The sequence below is a fragment of the Euprymna scolopes genome, chromosome 5, assembly GCF_053919585.1.
Source record: "Euprymna scolopes isolate OS-2025 chromosome 5, ASM5391958v1, whole genome shotgun sequence".
Taxonomy (NCBI): Eukaryota; Metazoa; Mollusca; class Cephalopoda; order Sepiida; family Sepiolidae; genus Euprymna; species Euprymna scolopes.
This window is the reverse complement of record NC_136486.1, coordinates 50,125,038-50,149,253: the sequence shown is the minus strand read 5'-3', so window position 1 is coordinate 50,149,253 and position 24,216 is coordinate 50,125,038. Positions and strand designations below refer to the sequence as shown.

General features: G+C 32.4%; 1 long non-coding RNA gene across 1 annotated transcript in view; it reads left to right on the top strand.

The window, feature by feature from the left end:
* LOC145276806 (uncharacterized) overlaps window positions 1–7,767 on the top strand; it is a 196,937-nt gene extending 189,170 nt beyond the window's left edge. Inside the window, exon 3 of the long non-coding RNA XR_013868016.1 lies at window positions 3,220–7,767. This is a non-coding gene — a long non-coding RNA (uncharacterized LOC145276806). The remainder of the gene's footprint in view (window positions 1–3,219) is intronic.
* Window positions 7,768–24,216: the final 16,449 nt, after the last annotated feature.

Sequence of the window (24,216 nt, the reverse complement as noted above, 5' to 3'; positions counted from 1 at the left end):
ATATTATAATCACGATAATAATAATAAATAATAGAATTAATAATGATAATAATAATAATAATAATAATAATCATAAATGATAATAAAAAAATAAAAATGAATAATTTTCAAATAAATATAAATAATAATAATACTAATAAATTACAATAATAAAATCAAAAATAGTAATATAACAAATAATAATAATAATAATAAATAATAATAATAATAAATATAAAAATAACAAATTATAATAATAGTAAATAATAATCATAATAATAATTATAATCATATAATAATATTATTAATAATAATAAAATAATAATTAAATAAACAATAGTAATGAAATAAAAATAGTAATAACAATAATAATGTAATAATAATAATAAAAAATCATAATAATGATTAGAAAATAATAATAATAGTAATAATAGTTATAATAATAATAAAAAATAATAATAATGATGATAATAATGATAATAATAATAATAATAATAATGATAATGATAATAATGATAATGATAATAATAATGATAATAATAACAATAATAATGATGATGATAATAATAATAATCATGATAATAATAATAATAATAATAATAATAATAATAATAATAATAATAATAATAAGCAAAACATTATTATATAGCAATACCGTAAATACAGAGTCAAATCACAGAAACTTCAGGGATTGACGATTGTTTTATCACATTTTCAAACTTTAACCCACATATTAGTTTCTTTTTCTTTCAGTTTACTTAAATCACTGAAGCTAAAAATCCGTCTCTCGGGACTAACATTACATCTCTTGTCTGTCTCTCTCACTCCCCCCCCCTCTATCTCTCTATGAAATACGTGAAATAAAGAAATGAAGAACATAAATTTTCAATTAATTGACTAGAAAACTGTGTTATAGCATATTTTTACTTGTGATCACTTGGTCTTACCGGATTTCAAGACACGAATTCATAGTCTGGTTGAGTATCCAGCTTAGTGGTGTTTATACATGTAACATCACTCGGGGAAAGTGCACCATTCATTGTATAAGTCAGTGTGGCATAGCGATGCAGAGAGGATCTTATTTGGGCTGCGAATACGACGTTTTTTTTTTATTATTTAGTCAAAATGGGGAAAGCATATTTATGCCAGTTGATCCTGAACAAAAAAAAAAAAAAAAAAAGAAAGAAAAAAGGAAAGAAAAAAAAAGGCAGTACAAAGAGACCTTAAATACTCATGGACAGTGTTTAGTAGACATTCAAATTCTTAGTAGGCAGTCAAGTTTATACGAATGGAACATTAGGTGCATAGATAAAGGTTTTAGGGTTTGTTTACTCCCACTGTCAGACAGGATTTAAAGAGCAAGGGCACTTTATTATTGGCATACTCACTTCTAAGTTTATTTGCTTTGTGGGAAACTAGGTTAAGACGAACAAACATTTACAATTCCAGGCATTCCCCCAGTTGTTCTGCTATGAGCTTGTGAACAATTACATGTCAAAGCATCAGTAGGGAATCCTTCATATACAGTGATCTAAAACGTCCTAACCATTGGATCGTTAGCGGCATTCACAAATATTGCTGAAATCTACCGATCTGACTTGTCCACCAGATTTCAGTCATAAAGATCCAACAGTTTTTGTTTCACAGCCGTTATGTGGGAACCTTTTCGTATTCGTATAATCAGTAGGACTTCACACTCAGCGGAATTAATCCCCTTGATTTAAATAAACGTGTGGACGATGTCAAAAATTGTTAGTTTTACACACGCCGTTATGGGCATTACTTTGATTAGACCTGTTTTAAACCTTTTATTGAAACGAAAATCAATTCAGGTAACTTAATTATGTAGTAGAGCTAACATATGTTCAATGGGGCTCTCTTCAGCCTCAATCACCGTCTCGATACGGGCCCGGGAGCTCGGCGAATACTCGGCGGATGGCGGCGATCGGCCTGGCTTTGGTGCTCTGGGAGGTCATGTTAGTGATGTTCTCGATGTACGACCAAACGAAGTAATCCAGCGAGTTTCAGGTCAGGTGAGGAGGAGGGTCAGTGGGATAAAGGTACAAAGTCGTTGCACTCCGCCTGAAGACAAGCATGGGTCTCTTTGGACTTGTGGGCCGGGTTCGAGTCCTGTTGCCACACTCAGAGGTTTCCAGTGCTCAACTGATGGCACCAGCGAACCACCACACTCTTCAGCATATCTTGTTGTCATCATTTGGATCGGTAGAGAGCATGCGTTGTACAGCGGCACGTCTCCGATCTCGCACGTTAAACATTGTGTCTGTTTCGGACATGATAGAAGGCCCCAATCGCTCTTTGGATTTGTGCACGACTGGCCAACTAGTAGATGGTCTACAGGAATAGAAAACTGGTTTACATCAGACGAGAATGGAATAATGTCGTTTTTACTAGGCCGACAATTTTATCGTTCCTTGTTGTACTTTTAGATGTCCATACATAAAAAAAAAATCTTACGATTTGATGAGCCTGAAGACCATGCGGAATCACATCTCCTATTAATGAGATGATAACCAAAGAATTACTTACATAATTACCAAATTGAAAAAAATGTAACGAAACGTTTTATTATAACCTTTTCTGTTTAAAAATGACTTCATTGTGTATCATTATTTCTCCGATCCTTAACTAATTTATTTCTTGTCTTTTTCGAAATATTTTCAAAAACATGTTTTTTTGAAAAGTCAGAATAAATTTCGGTAAAAACAGTGATACTTTGAATAAATAGGTATCCAGAGGATTACAGCACGTATCCAGTCAGTTCTAATTATCAACGAATAATCCCAAACGCCTCTTGGATGTGGCTGCAGCAGTTTACGATGTGAAAACCGCAAAATATTGTAAAAAGGCAAATTACATTAAGCATGCGAAGGGTAAGCTTAGGGTTAGGGTTAAGTTGAAGATATCAAAAGAAAACACCCCCCCCATAAAAAAAAAAAACAAAACAAAAAAATAAATCAAATGATAAACTACTTCAACTGACTCCGGATTCTCCGTTGATATTTTGGTTTGACGGGGGTAAATACTGAACTTCTATCAATACCAGTGTCTTAAATTAATAAAGATGCTATTATTTGTAAAGGATACTGCCTTAAATTAATTTTTCTTAAAAAATTCAAACTCAACGCGTAATGATTGATGTGAAAATTTTTCTTTTATCTTAACATGTGTTGTGTTGTACAGATGAAATCGTATTTAATGTATTCTGTTCATTATTTACAGGTAGCTACGAGGAAGAATGTTCGTGATGAAAAAAGAATGTGATTCCCAAATAACTTCTCAAAGGATTTGTATACATTTCTTCACTTTCACATCATCCACACATTGCAAATAAATACGTTCCTATGTTTTACACAGCTTCATATGTTTATGACAGTTGTGGTGCACGTTTATATTTTACCACATAACTAAGCAGACTAGTTAGTGTAATAGTTAAAGTATCCGGTAATGAGCTGACAAAGCGAGTTCAATCCTCGGTTAAGTTTTACCAAAGATTAAAAGAAAAATGCTACTTATGCCCTTTTTCTAAATACTTGGCATTATAAGATGAGGATGAAGAGTAAGTTGCGTAATCCTAGGAAAGAGGTTGCGCTCTATCCTACACTTCGGTGTGTTGTTGCGTTGTTATCTCTCATAAGGGATTAGAAAAGATGATGTATATTATATATTTGTTGTATCATAAAGGGGATTGTGTGTGATCGTCTAGTCAGAGTTAATGTCATGTGATCGTCTATTTGTTCTGTCTATTTGTTCATATGCAGTTGTGTGTGTGTATGATACATATATTTTCAGACATACCTTCTGCTTCTTAGATGTTGATCCATCTGGAATCATATCGTCTTGGAGGGGAGACCTGGTACCTGCTTTGGATGAAGACAAGGAATTGGTTTTATAGCTTATTTCACTTTCCAGATGTCTCGCAGAAGATGGAAAGTGGATCTCTGGCCTGTGTTGTTCTGTTCTACATAGGTCAGCGTCTCTTCCCCCAGTGAAGAGGAGGAGACAACGGTGAAGCTGTCTGTCCTCTTCTAAATCCAAACCAAACCTCCACCATTCAGCTAACCTGATCACGTGACTCACACGCAATCCGATCAGCTGATCTTGACTTCCGGTCTACGTGTCTCAATCTAATTTACACACCTCCCCCTCTCTCTCTCTCTCTTGATCCATTCTCTAACAGGTGTAGGAGATAAAAAAATAGAAAACCTTGAGTTCGCCCTCGACTAAGGGTGCCTACTTTACTTTTACACAACTATGTAAATACAGTGTTACTCTAAAATAATTCCATGACTGCACTCATTAATAAAATTCAGAATCTGCTTTACAATCCAATCATATTTAGTACAAATAAACTTCAGTCAATGTTAGACTTGTACACCAAGTGTCAGCTTAGAACACCTATCAGTTTTTATTTTATCGCCATTCAATAGTGAGTACACGCTTACGACGTTTAAAATTGTAAATACACCTGACACACTTCTTTTTCGGCATGACTCTGATTTGGGCTTTGATGACTCATATTACTGGATCAGGGTATCGGACAAAAACAGTAAGTTATTCGCTAAATAAAAACACTATTAACAACGCAAAGATGATAGATGATTTAACAAGTAGAAGTTATTTCAGACCCAGTATGACAATCTCTGAAGGCATCCACTTAGAGAATCGCTAAACAAATTACAATCTTTTATTTAATTCAATCATATTTGTGACGAATAAGATTCCATCTATAACGACTTGTCAATCAAGTTCAAGTCATGAATGTCTAACAGTCTAATGATAGCTTCAACTTGAACTGATTTCGGCTATGATGACCCTCTTTTGTTCAGGAATAATTTGAAGATTTTAATGCACATTATTTTTGAGATGACACACAAAAATCCGTGGGTATTTACGGTTCTGTGACAGTATAGACTATTCAGTATTTAACTGTCCTACCATACCAGTGTCTTCAAACGTTTTTATTTTTATTGAATCCTTCGAATAATAGTGTGTCCTAATGAACCCACCCATAAGAAAATATTTTTATAAACTTATTTATTTATTTTTCTTTCAAAATGCAAGCGCTATCTTTTTTATAACTGGTTCAGATATAAAAAATGTTTTTCTCAAAATTTTTGACAATATTGTAGAAAAAAAGACAGTTTTCTTTTCTGAAAACTAGTTGAAACACATAACTGGACCTATTTCCTGTTTATTCAAAATTGTAACATGTGTCTAAATAAATATTTCTGTACATTTATAACAAAATTTAGGTTTGAAACTTTAAGAAAAATGTATTTGCACGTATGTGCAAAGACATAATAATAATAATAATAATAATAATAATAATAATAATAATAATAATAATAATAATAATCATCATCATCATCATCATCTAAGCCTAATTATTCTTTTCGCAAGCTCTAAAGGGACCCCAAAGTTCTGCGGGACCCGGTTGGAGAACCCTGTTCTATATCAAAGAGCTGCCACTAAACAACATGGACATTCGGGAATACTACTTTCTAAACAAGTGAACCATCAATTGAAGTTTATTTGTACAAAATAACTTGATTCCAGGAAGAACTCAATTTTGGCTGTAACTGTTTAGTAAGGGTTTCACTTTGTATAACATGAAATACAGAGAAATATATTTTATCGCAAAGTAGAAAATGTTTATTCAATACTTGATTTATTTATTAAAAAAACTATAATGTTATAGATCTCGATTTTCACGACACACGTTACATATATTTTATATTATTCCTTATAAATATATTTGAATGAAGGTGACTGTTTTTAATGTCTATATTTCTGATGTATTTTATGCATACTGTTTGTTAATTATTTACCATTAAATAGAATTAAGTATTGATTTTTGTATAATAAAGTTAATTCAGTATTTACATATCTAAGAAGAGACTAGCGTTACTTTATATATTAGATATACGTAAAAAATATATGAATATTTCTGAAGGTAAAATATAATGGACTGCTCAACAATTTTTTTAACCCATAAATTCACCAGACATTATTTGTAATTTAATTATCTTTTCTGTCTTTTCAGATTATCAACTTGTTGTTTTTTCTCATACAGAACTGCTGGTATGTTCACGTATATGTAAGTAATATTAGAGCAACGTAGGGTAAAATCAAGGGTTTCCTTTTTTCACATGGAATAAAATGCTTTTCGTGATAGGGCAGATGGCCGAGAATTAGTTTTTAACTTCTTAGAAGTGGCTGTAAAATAAATTAAGACAAAACAGTTTCTTTATTCAACTGTTAATGCGCTAGTACGTTTCTTTTGTGTCAGGTATGAAAAAAAGGAGGCAGTAAGTGCACACTTTCGTTGAGAATTTTAGAGGACGAAACAATTAGTAGGAGATATTGGAAAGCAGCAGAAAGAGGAAAAAGATAAATATTTATACTAAATTACGATACTTGTACAGTTTCATCAAGACATTAAAAATGAAAATATCGAACAAAGGTTATATTGTACGAATCCGTTATCGAACGAAGTCTTCCGAAAAAAAAATTCACTTAATTTCGTCAAGCAGTTTCTTATTTACAGCGAAAAAACTATTTGTTATGATACCGAGCAAAAGGATTTTTAGGAAGAAAAACTAGTATTAAAGATGGGGAGGGTGTGTCGGCGCATTAACTGGAGTTATTTCCCCTGGCGTATTCAAAGGAGTCCAAATTGGCTGACTTCAACGCGCTCTCATAAAAACATGTTTTTTGCTGTAAAAAAAAAAACAAAAAAAGAAAAAAAAAAACTACTCGATAAAATTGAGTGAATTTTTTTCCGGGGAGCTTCAGTCCCAAACGGATACGTACAATATAACCTTTTTTTTATATTTACATTTTTTTATGTCTTGATTAAACTGTACAAGTACCTAAATTACGATTGAAATTCACCGTAACTGGAAAGCGTAAGGTCATATTAAAAAAAAAAAAAATAAATAAATATCATCCTGTAACACCTGTAACTCCCGTAAGTCGTGAACTCAGGGTGAGTTAATTAGTTTGTCGTGGGGACGTTTATTGAAACTGTTGTAACCTCCTGGGAACATCAAGCAGCTCCCAGGGGAAAATAAACAATAGAAACGTCAAACATGAATCACTAGGGTCGACTTGATTATGGGCGTTGCCCGCTACAACGCAATGAAAACTCAACCACCGGACAGCCGATTATACCCGACGTCATATCAGCCTCTTGATGTAAGCGGCTGATATGACGTCAATGAAATGATTGTTTCATTGATTTTATTACTCCAGGGAGCTGGTTACCGTTCCTAGGATGTAACAACAGTTCAAAAAACGTTCCACTATAAAAAAAACAACAAAAAAAAACAACAACAAAAAAACAAACACCACTTATGTTAAAGGATGTGAAACAATGAACTGTGTTCTAGATTATATTACAAACATTTTCATTAAGTTAACATTTAATTTATGTTTATTCTACGTAACTTAAAATTATTGAATTTCTCTGATGTTTTTAACTTAAATCATAACAATTTTGATTTAGGTTTATTGCAATATAGCCGAATAAGTCTTTATCAGGTTAGTTTTTTCTTTAATTGTCTTACCATCTTCTATTTCGCTTATTTGTAATATTAATAGTAGTAGAGTCTGTAGAGATGAGTCTCGTCTTTCTGTTTAGTATATTATTCTTCATAGCGTTAAATTTTTCTGTTTGCTTTTCGTACAAAGTCTCATTGCAGTTATCCTTCTTGTCTGAGTGAATTTAAAACGTTGAAATTATATATATATATATATATATATATATATATATATATATATATATATTATTCTAATATTTAAGTTGTTTATTAATTAAATAATATATATACCATTCGGTACGGACCAGGCAATAGAAGATAACATCCTAAATAAAGTGGATTTATAAGACAAACAATCCAACCTTGATCACCTTTCAAGGTCCGTGACGCAATGGATAGAGACGTTGAATCTCTACGGTTCCAGGTGAGCATTGTCTGAAGATAGCGGTTTTCATCCTACCCAAAGCCAGCCAGAGGCTTAGTTGGCCAAAACGTGGTGAGACGACAACAACTATGGAAGGTAGTAATTGCTGAGAAGGCAGTCAAGCGATTCAGAGTTCCTATCACGTCGTGGAAACGCCCTGACGAGGGTCAGATGAATAGTTGGCCGAAACGTCGTGAATCAACAACTAAAATATGACGATAATAAATATTAGAATTTTCTTCTTTTGTTTTGTTTTCTTCAATGTTTTTTTTAGTAACACTATTAAGAATGTAATATATGATTTGTACTAGTATTAAGAATGTAGTATATGATTTGTACTACCATTAAGAATGTAGTATATGATTTGTACTACTATTAAGAATGTAGTATGCGATTTGTACTACCATTAAGAATGTAGCATATAATTTGTACTACCATTAAGAATGTAGTATATGATTTGTACTAGTATTAAGAATGTAGTATATGATTTGTACTACCATTAAGAATGTAGCATATAATTTGTACTACCATTTAGAATGTAGCATATAATTTGTACTACCATTAAGAATGTAGTATATGATTTGTACTAGTATTAAGAATGTAGTATATGATTTGTACTAGTATTAAGAATGTAGTGTGTGATTTGTACTAGTATTAAGAATGTAGTATATGATTTGTACTACCATTAAGAATGTAGCATATAATTTGTACTACCATTTAGAATGTAGCATATAATTTGTACTACCATTAAGAATGTAGTATATGATTTGTACTAGTATTAAGAATGTAGTATATGATTTGTACTAGTATTAAGAATGTAGTATGTGATTTGTACTAGTATTAAGAATGTAGTATGTGATTTGTACTACTATTAAGAATGTAGTATGTGATTTGTACTAGTATTAAGAATGTAATATATGATTAGTACTACCACTAAGAATGTAGTATGTGATTTGTACTAGTATTAAGAATGTAGTATATGATTTGTACTACTATTAAGAATGTAGTATGTGATTTGTACTAGTATTAAGAATGTAGTATATGATTTGTACTACCATTAAGAATGTAGCATATGATTGGTACTACTATTAAGGATGTAGTATGTGATTTGTACTACCATTAAGAATGTAGCATATGATTTGTACTACTATTAAGAATGTAGTATATGATTTGTACTACCATTAAGAATGTAGCATATAATTTGTACTACCATTAAGAATGTAGTATATGATTTGTACTACTATTAAGAATGTAGTATATGATTTGTACTACTATTAAGAATGTAGTATGTGATTTGTACTACTATTAAGAATGTAGTATGTGATTTGTACTAGTATTAAGAATGTAGTATGTGATTTGTACTACTATTAAGAATGTAGTATATGATTTGTACTACTATTAAGAATGTAGTATGTGATTTGTACTAGTATTAAGAATGTAGTATATGATTTGTACTACCATTAAGAATGTAGCATATGATTGGTACTACTATTAAGAATGTAGTATATGATTTGTACTAGTATTAAGAATGTAGTATATGATTTGTACTACTATTAAGGATGTAGTATGTGATTTGTACTACCATTAAGAATGTAGCATATGATTTGTACTACCATTAAGAATGTCGTATATGATTTGTACTACTATTAAGAATGTAGTATATGATTTGTACTAGTATTAAGAATGTAGCATATAATTTGTACTAGTATTAAGAATGTAGTATATGATTTGTACTACTATTAAGAATGTAGTATATGATTTGTACTACCATTAAGAATGTAGCATATGATTTGTACTAGTATTAAGAATGTAGTATATGATTTGTACTACCATTAAGAATGTAATATATTATGTGTACTACTATGAAGAATGTAGTATATGATTTGTACTAGCATTAAGAATGTAGTATGTGATTTGTACTAGCATTAAGAATGTAGTATGTGATTTGTACTACCATTAAGAATGTAGTATATAATTTGTACTAGTATTAAGAATGTAGTATATGATTTGTACTACCATTAAGAATGTTGCATATGATTTGTACTACTATTAAGAATGTAGTATGTGATTTGTACTACTATTAAGAATGTAGTATATGACTTGTACTACCATTAAGAATGTAGCATATAATTTGTACTACTATTAAGGATGTAGTATGTGATTTGTACTACTATTAAGAATGTAGTATGTGATGTGTACTACCATCAATAATGTAGCATATGATTTGTACTACTATTAAGAATGTAGTATATGATTTGTACTAGTATTAAGAATGTAGTATGTGATTTGTACTAGTATTAAGAATTTAGTATGTGATTTGTACTACTATTAAGAGTATAGTATATGATTTGTACTACTATTAAGAATGTAGTATATGATTTGTACTACCATTAAGATATAGTATATTATTTGTACTACTATTAAGAATGTAGTATGTGATTTGTCCTACTATTAAGAATGTAGTATATGATTTTTACTACTATTTAGAATGTAGTATATGGTTTCTACTACTATTAAGAATGTAGTATAAGATTTGTACTACGAATAAGAATGTCGTATATGATTTGTACTACTATTAAGAATGTAGTATGTGATTTGTACTACTATTAAGAATGTAATATATGATTTGTACTACCATTAAGAATGTAGTATGTGATTTGTCCTACAATTAAGAATGTAGTATATGGTTTGTACTACTATTAAGAATGTAGTATATGATTTGTACTACTATTAAGAATGTAGTATATGGTTTGTACTACTATTAAGAATGTAGTATATGATTTGTACTACTATTAAGAATGTAGTATATGGTTTGTACTACTATTAAGAATGTAGTATATGATTGCCTGAACAAGATGCCTATATGTCTAAACGTATGGAAGAATATATTTTCAGAATAAAAATCTATCCGGGAACGGAAGACGTCTCCGGTGAATGTGGGACTTTGCGGCGGGAATATTTACGTTGAGGGGGCTGCGAGTTTGTGGGAACACATTCCATTAAAGTATTTATAAAACAAGCACAGGGATTCGATATTGTAGAGATTGCACAGGGGTTGGAGCTTCGTTACAGTAACCCTTAAAGCGGCTGCTCTATCAACAGTTGTATTATATCGGGATGTTTGTAGTGCCATGTCGCATATGGAAAGCGACTCTGCACTCATCTTTGGTGAGCATTCCCGATACCACATTCTCGTGGATCAGGAGTCGGCTGATTGTCTACTTGTGTTGCATGTTGGTAGCTATGCACACCCGCTTTGTGTAGCACCTCTCACCCTAAACTGAAACTACGAAATAAAATGAAATGTCAGCTAAATCCAAAATACTGTTCAAACCAGACACACACTCGAACAACAATTTACCTCCTCCCTTGGGGCTTGCATTTACAAATATCCATGAACTTAGAACTAACTTAGATGATGTAGAATTATTTCTCCTTTAAAACTCTCCGGATATCTTAGCACTAAGTGAAATTAACTTGCACTCTCTCATCCCCTATAACATCTTTAATATGTCTGGTTATCTTCTACTTTGTCGTAAGAACTCTGACAGACACATGCACGGACTTGGAGTCTATATTCGTAACACCCTTCCCATGATTAGGCAATCTGAACTAGAATCAGATGACCCGGCCTTCATGAGCTTTAACTTTATAACATAGCGCGTTATTTATACTTGCTTTATCGCTCCCTCTCGGCCCAGGGCTCTACTCTAATCAATCATGCCTCTGAACTGTCATCTAAGCTCCAATCTGTCTCATCGACGAAATGTTGCATTGCTCTGCCTGCTTTACAAGTATTTTAATGGTGGATACTCCGACGAACTACAAGCCCTTGTGCCGCCCTCGACATAAACACCCCCGACAAACCTGACAAGCAGCAAAGTCCCACCCCTAGACAGTAGAGGTCCCTAAATGTGAAAAAGCCTTCTAGTCTAATAGTTTCTTCTCTAGAACTGCTGGACTTTGAAATTCCCTTCCTGGTTTCTGCTTCTCCAACTGTACGGACATGCAGAAGTTCAAGTGTAATGTGGACAGGCGTCTTGCTGCTCAACTCCCTTCATAGTAACCCTGCAACTTATGTCGATGAGTGTAGCCCCCTACTTCAAAGTGGCACTGTGTATTGCTTGGGGTGAAAATGTAATAATAAACAAGAACCTATTAGATTGGAGACCCTTTCTGTGTATCCTATCCAATAAACAGAGACAATATTCCATACATGGACGAACTGTGTCTTTTTAGAAACACAACACATTGTCACGTGTGAGTATATTTCCTATTACTTATTAATTTTATTGTTTATCTAATTCGAAAATTGTTTTTTTTTATTTCAATGATAAATATTTATTTTTTGTGTTCAAATGTTCCTTGATTTTTGTAAATTACAAATGAAAAAGGAAATTGATTTCTTCGTTCCTTTCTTTTCTTTATTAAAAGATAAATAAAACGGTTTCGGAATTAACAAAATGTTAATGCTTTTTATTTACAAGAAATTTATGAATTTTACTTTTAACTAGCAGGGATATACGACGAATTGTACATTGTATTCAATCCACGGGGTTAGCATGCTCTTGTTTCGTCAGCCATGACCAAGTAGAACACTTAAGTAATTCGGATTTTATATTCTTATTCTCGCATGCACAAAAAATCAGATCTTCAACCCCCCACTCTGAACAGTGTCACTTAGAACTGAATTTTCCTTAGTACCTTAACCGTTACGCCAATAAACATGCGCGGTAAATCTTACTGTATGTACCAAAACAACTAATCGATGCAAACCTTATTAGGAAAAAAAATAAATAAATAAAAATCTGCGAATCAAATTTTCCTTGAAACATTAAGCAGTGAGGTTTTTTTACAAGAAGAAAAATACTCGAGATATGTTTTACTTAGAAGAAAAAACTGATCTCCCCTCTCTCTCTCATTAATAAGTAAATAAACCATCTGTGTTCCCATCGAGTAATTCTGATGTTCGTCCTAAACGTATTAAAACCAAACACTTTTGCATGTTTATTATTTCTATTATCAAATCTTTTTAACAGGACCGAAAATATTAGTCCTCGCGCGAAAGAGCAGGACACAAAATGTTTTAAATAATAATAATAATAATAATAATAGAATAACAATAACAAAACTTTCAGTGGCAAGGGATACTATTGAGCGTAAGCAGTTATACAGTCCTTTTAAAATTTTCATCTCTTTTTTCTCGTTATCTACTGAATGTTTTTAATGAAACCTATATGAAATATGTTCCTTATTAAATTTTTAAGATTTTCTATTCTGAAAATTCAGATTTTCTCATTATTCAGACATGTATGACAAAGAGGGAGTTGCAAAAAAAAAGTTGTTGTGTGAGGAGAAGTACAAATGAAACAGAGAGAATATTGAGACCTGTAATAATACAAAGAGGGGGTTGCAAAAATGAGTTTTGGCGTGAGGAGAAATACAAACTGAAATAAATAGTAGGAAAGTTTTTATAAATACATGCAAAACCACATTCATTTTTTAAAATTCCAAATTAATAAATTAAATAAAATATAATTTTAAAAAGATACGATACAAGTTAGAAAACCATTTCATCCAAGGCATGAAAATTGTTAAACAAAATGTTTTTACTATAGGCTTTAAAAATAAAGGTACAAGATTCAATTTGAAATTTATTTATCTTCAAAGTGCACTTTAATACATTTTACAAAGTAAGGTAATAAATTGTTATACCTTTGAAGATAAATAAATTTGAATTTGAATCTTGTACCTTTATTTTTAAAGCCTATAGTAAAAACATTTTGTTTAACAATTTTCATGCCTTGGATGAAATGCTTTTCTAACTTGTAAATATCTTTTCTAATCCTATGATGAGCTGGTCTAATAACTGAGTTTGGTTTGTATTCAACTTGTACTTGTTGTCCATTTTTATAATTCAGGAAGATGGTTACATATTGAGATATATAACATTTGTATCCAAGTGCTTGTTCATAAAAACTAATTTCAACGAAGTTTTCCACTAGAGAGTGTAACATTCCTCTTATTCATAACTAAGTTAAAATAAGCCCCACCATATGGCAGTTGGCTTACACTGCGTAAAAAAGACGACATATCTAATTTTGTTAACAACAACAACAACAACAACAACATACAGAAAAAAATAGTTTCCCAAAAAAATATCCCGAGTGAAAATGCATGGTCATCGATCATTTCGGAATTACAGACAGCGTATATATATATATATATATATATAGAGAGAGAGAGAGAGAGAGAGAGAGAGAGAGGAGGAGGAAAGGAGGGATAACTTTGGTTTGTTTAATAGTCTGTATTTTATGATTCCTGTTCTGTTTTCTCTATACGGAAGTTCTTTGTCGTAACAAATGTCTTCGTGTTAGTAGCGAGTAAATAATCTAAGTTCGCTTTAGCCTGAAGTCACATGCTTCCGACCTCTTAGATAAACCAGCCAGTCGTGTTTAGTTAAGCGAAAATAAACGGTCGGCGCCAGCTGCCTCCTCCCTTGACACTCGGCTAATATTTTACACATTAGCAAGAATTAGAACAAAAGTGGACGGTTCTAAAAACATTCATTGAGCATCGGATATTGCCCGACAAAATAACAACAAAAAAATGAAGAATAAAAAAATTACAGTCACCAGATGTCGAAAATATTTACTTTCGTTACGATTGTTTTCAAGAACGTTAAGCGATCTAGTGATTTGCATTATATATATATATATATATATATATATATATATATATATATATATATATATCGAACATATGGATGTATGGTCCAAGAATTTTTTCCCTTCTCGAAGTGTTCGCGGTTTAAACTTTTCGTGTAATCGTCTTCATATCATCAGGAGTGTTAGTCCTGGTAAGGAATTCATTTAAATAGTATTGTGGTGCGATATATATATATATATATATATATATATATATATATATATATATATACTTCAGAATAAAGTTATTTAACAATCAGCTGGTAAGGAAACCTGTGATTATAAGATTTACAAAATATTACTGGCAGTAATATTCTATAAGCATTATCCCATCTTAATAAGAACTGCTCGATATACAAGATAGAGCAAATAAATTAAATTATAGTCATTCAATGTTTTTTTGAAATTCATTTAATCACTATAATTTAATATATAAATATATGAATATATATATATATATATAAATATATATATATAGAAAGAGAGAGAGAGAGGGAAAGAGAGAGAGAGAAATAAAATAAAAGTGTACAGACGGAGTTATTTGTTCATCAACGTTTCGTCTTTATTTCGAGATTACTTCTGGATTAAGGGGAATAACTCGTACTGAAATTTAAAATACAATATAGAGGATGTCTCGAAATAAAGATGAAACGTTGATGAACACATAACCCGGTTTGTTCCTTTTTATTTTTTTTTTCTCTATTTTTTCGGAATACTATTTCCATTATATATATATATATATATATATATATATATATATATATATATATATATATATATATATATATATGAGTTTGTGTTAAAAGAAGTAAAATTTTAGTTATGAAACAGACGGATTTATATAATATTCTCTTTTTCTTTGGATTTTATTTTCTAACACTTTGAGATGCTTCTTCTTTATATGTATATTCATTTTTTTGCGGACTGTTATCCCCATCTTTATAGTTGTTGTTATTTTATTACGTTTCGACCAGCTCATCCTTTGACCTCCTTCAGGTGGTTAACCGCGACGGAATAAGAATTCTGAAACTTGTTACTGTATCCCCAGTAATTACTGCCTTCTGTAGTTGTCATAAAGATGAGGATAACAGTCTGCAAAAAAAATGATACACAAATAGACAACTTGTATTTTTAATTACAGTACGAGTTATTCCCATTAATCGATTTTATTTTCTATGTAACATTTACAAAATGTCGTTTGGATCGAACTAAGTAACTTTAAAACAAGCTATCTTAAAGTACGTTATGTTATGGCATGTGGTAAGGTAGAACAAAACAAAACAAAAAATGAAAACTTGCAAAGTTTGAATTGATGAGGTTAAATATGATGTGGTCCTGATTTAAACAAAAAATCGACAAATTAAGTAATGTGTCATCTCTCTTCTCCTCTATTCATCTCTCTCTCTCTCCACACACACACACACACACACACACACACACACACACACACACACACACACACACACACACACACATATACTCTTGAGAAGTTTCTATAAAATCTTTAAAACTATTTTTTAAAAAGTCGTTCTTTGGAACATTATTTTGTCAGTAAGCAAGCCGTAACGTTGTAATAGTTTTACTTACATTAACCAACAATATTACTAATGTTCTTAAAGGGATCATGAGTTGTTTATCACGAAACACTGTTACGGAAATTTAAAAACTAAACAGTGTATTAAATCATGGCTCCTCCAGCAATGTTGATCAAACACCACCTCCTTTCAAACACACGAACAAAAATAGTTTTGATACTGATCTAGATTTTTTCCTCCAGATTTTTTTTTTTACTCATGTTCACCCCTTACAAAGCGTATCGCCACTTGGACGCAAGGGGCTACTATCTGGGGCCATGTCTAGGAAAGATTAATGAGATATTTGCTTGTGTTACATTTAAACTTCTCTATATCAGTACAGCCAGGAAAGCAGACGGCAGGAAAGGAATTCCAAAGGCTAGCTGTTCGAGGGAAGAAACTATTAAAATAGACATATTTCTGGCATTTAGGGACATCAACAGTGAAGGGGTGAGATCTTGTTGCTAAGCGGGTTTGTCGGGGATATGTACGTCAAGGGGTACAAGTGAAACAATTTCATCAGAACACATTCCATTAAAATATTTGTAAAACAGGCACAGTGATGCAACATTGCGGCGATGAGACAGCGCTGGAGCTTAGTTGATTATGTGGGACCGATTAGATTGACAACTCTTTTTTGGACTTTATCTAAGAGGGAGAGACTAGTGGTAGATGCATTAGCCTAGAGGTGGTAACAATACTCCATGCATGGGAGAATGGTGGCTTTGTAAAAGTACAGGATACTCTCAGGCGTGAGTAGTCTTCTAGCTCATTAGAGGGAACCCACCTTCTTTGCAGCAGCTTTTGCAATGTTTTCTATGTATTTGTTCCAGTTCATATTACCCGCATATGTTGGGCAGATTGAAGGTAGAATTCTCAGGTAGAGTGCTATTTGTCATGGATATAGGGGTTTGACAAAGCGTCTTGTAATTTTTAAAGGAGAGTAGCTTAGTCTTCCTAGTATTAAATGTTACCATCCATTTGCGGCCCTATTCCACTCTAGCATTGAGGTCATTTTCTAACGATTCTGCCATTGTCTTAGATTTATGTACATCTGTTCTTCCTTCATGCATCTTATAGAACGTTTTATCATTAGCAAATATACCCATCTCGGACATACTATTATCAGGGAGGTCGTTTATGAATATCAGTAATAATAATGGTCCAAGGATCGACCCCTGAGGCACCCCCACATTAATGTTATGCTCCTTGGATGTACGTTCGTCAATAACAACCTGCATGCTTCTATTATCTAAGAAGGATCTAATTATATTTAGTATAGTCCAATTATAACGTACGATTTAATTTTCATTAGCAGCCCTTTATGCCAGACTTTTTCTAAGGCCGTGGATATGTCAAGGGCTACAGCCCTGGCTTTGCCTACCTTATCTAGTACATGGTAAATGTCTGTTAAAATATCTGGAGTAGAACGACATTGTCTGAATGCATAATGTTTGTTAGAGAGAAGATTGGCTTTTGCGAGGTGGTGAGCTAGTCCTTGATTTTAGCGAAGAGTGGGAGGAAACTAATGGGGAGATAATTGAGATGGTCTGTTCTTTTACCAGAACTCTTGTACACTGGCACCACAGAGGCCAGTTTCTAGCTATTAGGGAAGCAAGATTCAGCAAGGCATTTATTGTAGAGCTTGGAAAGTATGGGAGTAGCTAGGCTGAACATTTCTTAATTAGTAATGCAGGGATGAGATCAGGCTCACACGCCTTTGAGGCATCTAACTTTTTTTATGATATTGTGGACATGAGAAGGAGTGATTTTTACATCATCTAATGTGGCTTCAGTCCGCATAGGGAAATTTGGGAGGGAGTTGTTTGTTGGCTCTAAGGTGGAGTTGGAGGCGAAACGCCGGGAAAGCAGTGCCGTCTTCTCCATTGCCGTGCATGCAACCTTCTGGTTGTTGTTTAGTGGTGGAGTTACTGATTGTCCTTTATTCACTACACTATTATAGATTTTCCAGAAATCACGAGTTCCTATGTTTTGCGATGCATATGTATGTGTATGTATGTGTGTATGTATGTGTATGCATGTGTGTATGTACATCTACTTCTTACTTTTAACCTTATCTCCACATATACGTATATAAGTGGGCGTGTGTGTATATATATGCATATATATGTGTATATGTGCCTATATATTTTTGTGAGTGTATATATATGTATAAGAGTTGTGTATATGTGTGTGTATGTCTACTCATGAACCCATGTATGTCTGGATTTGCTCTGTTTATATATATATGCGTGTACGTATGTGTCTGTATGTAGTTGCCTAGAAGTGTACATATGTATGTATATGTATATATGCGAATGTGCGCGTGCGTTAACCTATGTAATACAAATACACCCATTATAAACGGCAAGGAACAAGCCGACGTGCAACTACGAACCTTTAAATGAACCTCGCAGGTGTAAAAAAAATGACATCTACACTAACCCTTTCCCTCTCTCTCTCCCTCTCTTTTCCTCTCGCTCTACCTCTCTTTCCCTCTCGTTCTCTCTCTGTCTCTCCCTCTCCCATCTATTTAATATACCTTGCTGAAAAACCAAAAGCCAGTAAAAATTTAAAACAAAAATATTGAAACTTCCCCCCTCCTCCCCTTACCCCATCACTTCTCTTTATCATCCTCTCTCCACCCCCCTCTACTCCCACACACACAATACAATCGAATGTATATTTAACCTTCAAAATGAAATATTGTCAACACCCGCCTGTCCCCTTTTCTTTCTTTCTCTTTTTTTTTCTTAAAAACACCTTTTTCCCAATAACTAAAAACCACTTCTGCGAGGCTTGATGAAGCTGCTGGATCGTAAACATGGTCCAACATCTGAAACATATGTAGCAAAACAGATAAAACGGTAATAAAAAAATAAAACATACACACACACATACACACACACACCCACACACACATACACACACACACACACACATATATATATATTTACCACCTTGTTTAATCATATTTAGTACTAAACTAGATACTAGAGGTATAAAATCTCTCAAATTTTGGGTAACACGAGCTATTTTTAATATCTTTGACATCAGGCTACACTAAAACATATAAATATATACATGGCATGCCCTATTTTTATGAGGCATATAAACTATGTTAAAGGCGAAAGAGTTTCTTTTATCGAACATTTTATTAATAAATATTCCATCCTTAATTTTTGTATCTAATTCCAGGAATGGAGCCTTTGTTCCTGTTCACAGTTTAATTCTACCTCCTTAGTACAAATCAAATGTTTACTTTTTTTCCAAATTCCTCATTATCATTTATACATAGAAGCCCGTCTATGAATTTCATGCAAGCATTGTAATAATATGTTTTAGATGTGTCAGTTTTACAAATAATTATTATTTAATAAATATATATATTTATATATATTTATATATCTTGAGAAATTGTTTTTAGAAAAAAGTGTGTTACATTTTTTATTGTTTCAAAAATGTTCTTAACACTTTTGTTTCAAAAAACCGTTTTCAAAAAACCGAATTTTAAAAAATTAATTCATTTTTTATTTCTTTAATTCTTTATTGTTTCATTCTTGCTCTTCTCATCATATTATCCCATTTTTTTTCATTCCTAATTTTAATGTTTAAGTCGGTGTTGTTTCTTACTCTTATATTTGTATAATTCCGGCCTCTTCTCGTCTCCTGACGAGAAGCCTTTATCTTCGAAATGCCATGACCTAAAGAGATTTCTTTCCTATCCCTCTCTCTCTCTCTCTCTATATATATATATATATATATATATATAGTCATCCACATACAGTACTGTTTCGCTGTTTGACAGCTCATCAGTGCGGCTTGACAGGCAACTACCTCAAGCCACGATTGAAACCCGACCCTCTGTACGACAGTAAAGGCACCTAACCATTAGGCTATTGGCGGCTGCTGAGCGAGTAGTGAGTTTAACGATGTAATGACATCGTCCGAAATACCTCCGCTCGATTTGTTTAACAAAGAGCGTCGCTTATATGCTAATGGTAATTCGTGTGTCACTTCTCAATATGCTCAACTCAAGGTGAGGAGCATTATAGTCATCCACATACAGTACTGTTTCGCTGCTTCACAGCTCATCAGTGCGGCTAGACAGGCAACTACCTCAAGCCAGGATTGACACCCGACCGTCTGTACGATATATATATATATATATATATATATATATATATATATATATATATATATATATATATATACTAGCTGTACCCTGCCACGCGTTGCAGTGGCTCAATTTGGTGGAATGGAAAAATTTAATGAAAAGAGAAAATGCATGTTTCTTATATTTGTACAGCAATCCACAGCAAAAAGTGAAAAAGAAGGCGAAAATGAAAAAAAAAATGGTACTCTTGCAGAATTTGATCTGGATCCTCGGGAGTTTCTGTCAATCATTCATGGTTGTGACTTGACCAACAATCAGTGGATGAAGCCGAACGTAGCAAAAATGTTGAAACGCTAAATGTATTTTTTTTGTTGTTTTACAAAAATGTGAGTTAGTAATTAATATTTGGTTGATGGTGGGGGGAGGGGTTACTATACACAGATTCGAAAAAGTCGTCCAAAAACAAATAAATGAAAGCAAAGGTAAGGTAAGTTACGTTTCTACCTAATTGGATAATTGTTTAGTGTTTTTATGTAATGTAAAATGTTTAATCGACTCAAAAAAACAGAAATGGTCGCGGACTCTGTTGAATACGTTAAGTTTGGGAAAGTAAGTTGAAAACTAAAAACTATACAAAACAGTGTCTGAAACTCACCGTATATATGTTTCCATGACATAGGCTGGCATAATCGGTGGGTTTCTGACAGTATTTTGTATAGTTTTTTAGTTTTAACTCACTTTCTCTAACTTAAAGTAATCAACAGTGTCCACCACCATTTGTAGCTTTCAAATACCCCGATAAACACTGTTTTTCGAGCCGACTAAACGTTACATTAAATGAAAAGGGTTTGTATTACTAAACACAGATACAAAGAAGTTGTCAAAAAATAAATATATAAGAAATAAATATTATCAAAGGCAAGAAAAGTAAATGTTCTACCTTACTGGATAAGATTGTAGTGTTTTTATGTAATGTATATTCGGTTCAAAAACATTCAATGTTTATCGGTATATTTCAGATAGCTTCTTCTAACAAACGGTGTTTCTAGTAATTGGCATCAAACAGTAAAATGCCTCCATGTAGTAACTTATTCCAAAATATTTGTTATTCTACATTGCACTCTTGAGAACCTACTATTTCTTTTATAAAATTACTTTATATAAACTTCTTTCCAGTTAACGGAAAAAAAAGAAAAGAAATTTGCGTGCGGGGTTTTTGACCTACACACCACGTCATGCAAAAGAAAAACAAAACGTAAATTTTTGTCTTATAAAATTCTTTACAGTTTATGAAAAAAAAAAAGAAATTTATATGCGAAGTTTGAATCTACAGACAACGTCATGCAAAGAAAAAAAGAACTTAAATTTTCTAGTATTATAAAATTCTTTGCAGTTAATGAAAAAAAAATTAAGACATTTACGTGAAGGGTTTGGACCTTCAGACCACGTCATGCAAAAAAACAAAAACAAAAAACAAACACACACACAAAAAACACATACATTTTTAAGTCTTATAAAAGTCTTTGCAGTTAATGAAAAAAAAATTACGTGCGGAGTTTGAACTTACATCCACGTTGCGCAAAAAAAAAAAAAGCAATGAAAAATACAATATCAACTTACTCATAGTAGTATTTCCACGGCCCGTTATTCTATCATTATTTCTATGGAAAAAATTGCTTTACCGATGATAGATAAATTAAAATAACGGTTTCTCGGTTATCGGTAATTTTCATTGGTATTCTGAGACAAAACTTTACTAAAATCACTCGCTAACCTCTACACTAAAGTGTTGTTAATTTAAAAGAAAATCTGTTCAGCCGTTTCGGAGTCTATAAGGAACGAACGCACACACATACAAATTATATAATTGTAGAAATAATTTTACTGCATTGTATTTGTTGAATAATTAGGGAGACAGACACGGATAATTAAAAAAAAAAAGAAAAGCTAAAAAAAAAAAACAAACAAAAAAACTTGCTATAATGGAATCAACACGTGCCCTTCAAATACCTGAAACAGACTGTAGATCTCGCTTTCTTGGTGTCTCTTTTTTTTCCTATCTTAAATTCTTTTCGACACCATCACAGACCAATTCCTGTAAATTTTTGAGAATTATTTAATCAAAGGAAATAAGTTTCATTCTGTAATACTGAGTTAAACTTTAACATTCCTTGTGACTTCTTGTGTCAGGTGTGAGTCAAAGTTCCAACAAAAACAAAAAAAAAAACACACACACACAAAAAAAAAACAAAAAAAAACAAAAAAGCATAAAAAGAAAACGGTTTATTAATGCAAAAAGAATTTCAGCAGAGGTTCAATCTCTGTCAAACAGTTTGCAACCTGTTCCTGTCCTCTGATCCGTTGAATTTGGATTTCTTCCTTTTTTACATAGGCATCACCACTTATCAAGGCCAAGAGGCCACTCGAGGATAAGGGTGAAAGGGTGTACAGTAGAAATTGGACAATATAGTAATCGTTAGTAATGGAAATTCGGTAAATTTGTTAACTTATATGGAAGGGCTCATCAAAAACTTATTTACGTTAGACTTGAAGACAACCATATTGTAGTCAGCTCTAAAGCAGGAAAACGGAAGACAATTCCATAGGCTTGCAGTTCTAAGAAAGAAGCTTTGCTCATGGAATCTACGGTTAGGTTTAAGCACAGATAAAGAGTGGGGGAAATTATTGATAGTGTTTTCTGCTGGACGGGTGTTTCTTGTGAAAGTTTGGCGAGGGGGGGGGAACCATAGATTGGAGCTTCCTTTATCAACATTTCCTTTACTCTTGCCAGATCAATTTTCAAACGTCTGTCACTTACAAGATTTAAACTTTATAAATATTTATATTGCTTTGAATAATCAGACTACTGTTCTCAACAACATTTCAACTTTCTACGGGTGCTTATTGTCAGATTCTGGAATTTTAATACCTAACTTGTGAATTCGTACGGAATGTCGAGCTGAACATTATATTTAATCTAAAAGTGTATACATTACATTCATATCGTCAGCCATCACCTAATAGAAGCCTGTAGTAATTTAAAATTAAATGATTAGTGTATCCTGCAGTGTAGATTAAATCCTCAACCTTCAAAATACGAACTTGAACATATTACAGATTGCATTTATAGAAAGATTTTAAAGAATAAAATACAAACTCAAAGCATTAGTTCTAATAAGTTCTAATAAGTTCTAATAAGTTCTAATAAGTTCTAATAAGTTCTAATAAGTCAGACAATCCTAATTATTAATATTCTACTATAAAATCCGGAAACAATCACAAATAATTTTTCTGTAATAATAAAATTATTGCTAAGATTATTAAATAAATTAGTAATTTAATAATGCAAAATTAATAAACTAAAATAAACTTAATACTTTCTAACATTGTGAATAAGACAGTCTAAGAAACGTGAAGTTAACTTCATATTTACACAGTGGACAATTTAACGCAGCAAACAATAAATCTTAGTTCTATTATCTACATCGATGGAATATGGTAGTTAAAGACTGGAATTATCACTAAAAGTTCTCTACTTTTAATCCATAAATCGTGAAAGAGTTGATATTTCCATGGGAAGCGAGGTCTACAGAAACACCGAAGATAACATCACATATTTGAGCGACATGTGTTGATGTCGGCTGCACTATAGATAGATCGAATTCAAGATTTCGTCTCGGTTTCACTATGAGTCAACTCGTGTTTCATTAAAATGCGGATTTGCTAAGTCGATTTTCATCACTGATAACTGTAGCAAACTATCGTGCAACTATCGATTGCTATCAATATGATATACTTCGTAAGAAACAGCACGTGGAAATTCGATTTTGTTTATATTTAGACTTTCTGCTAT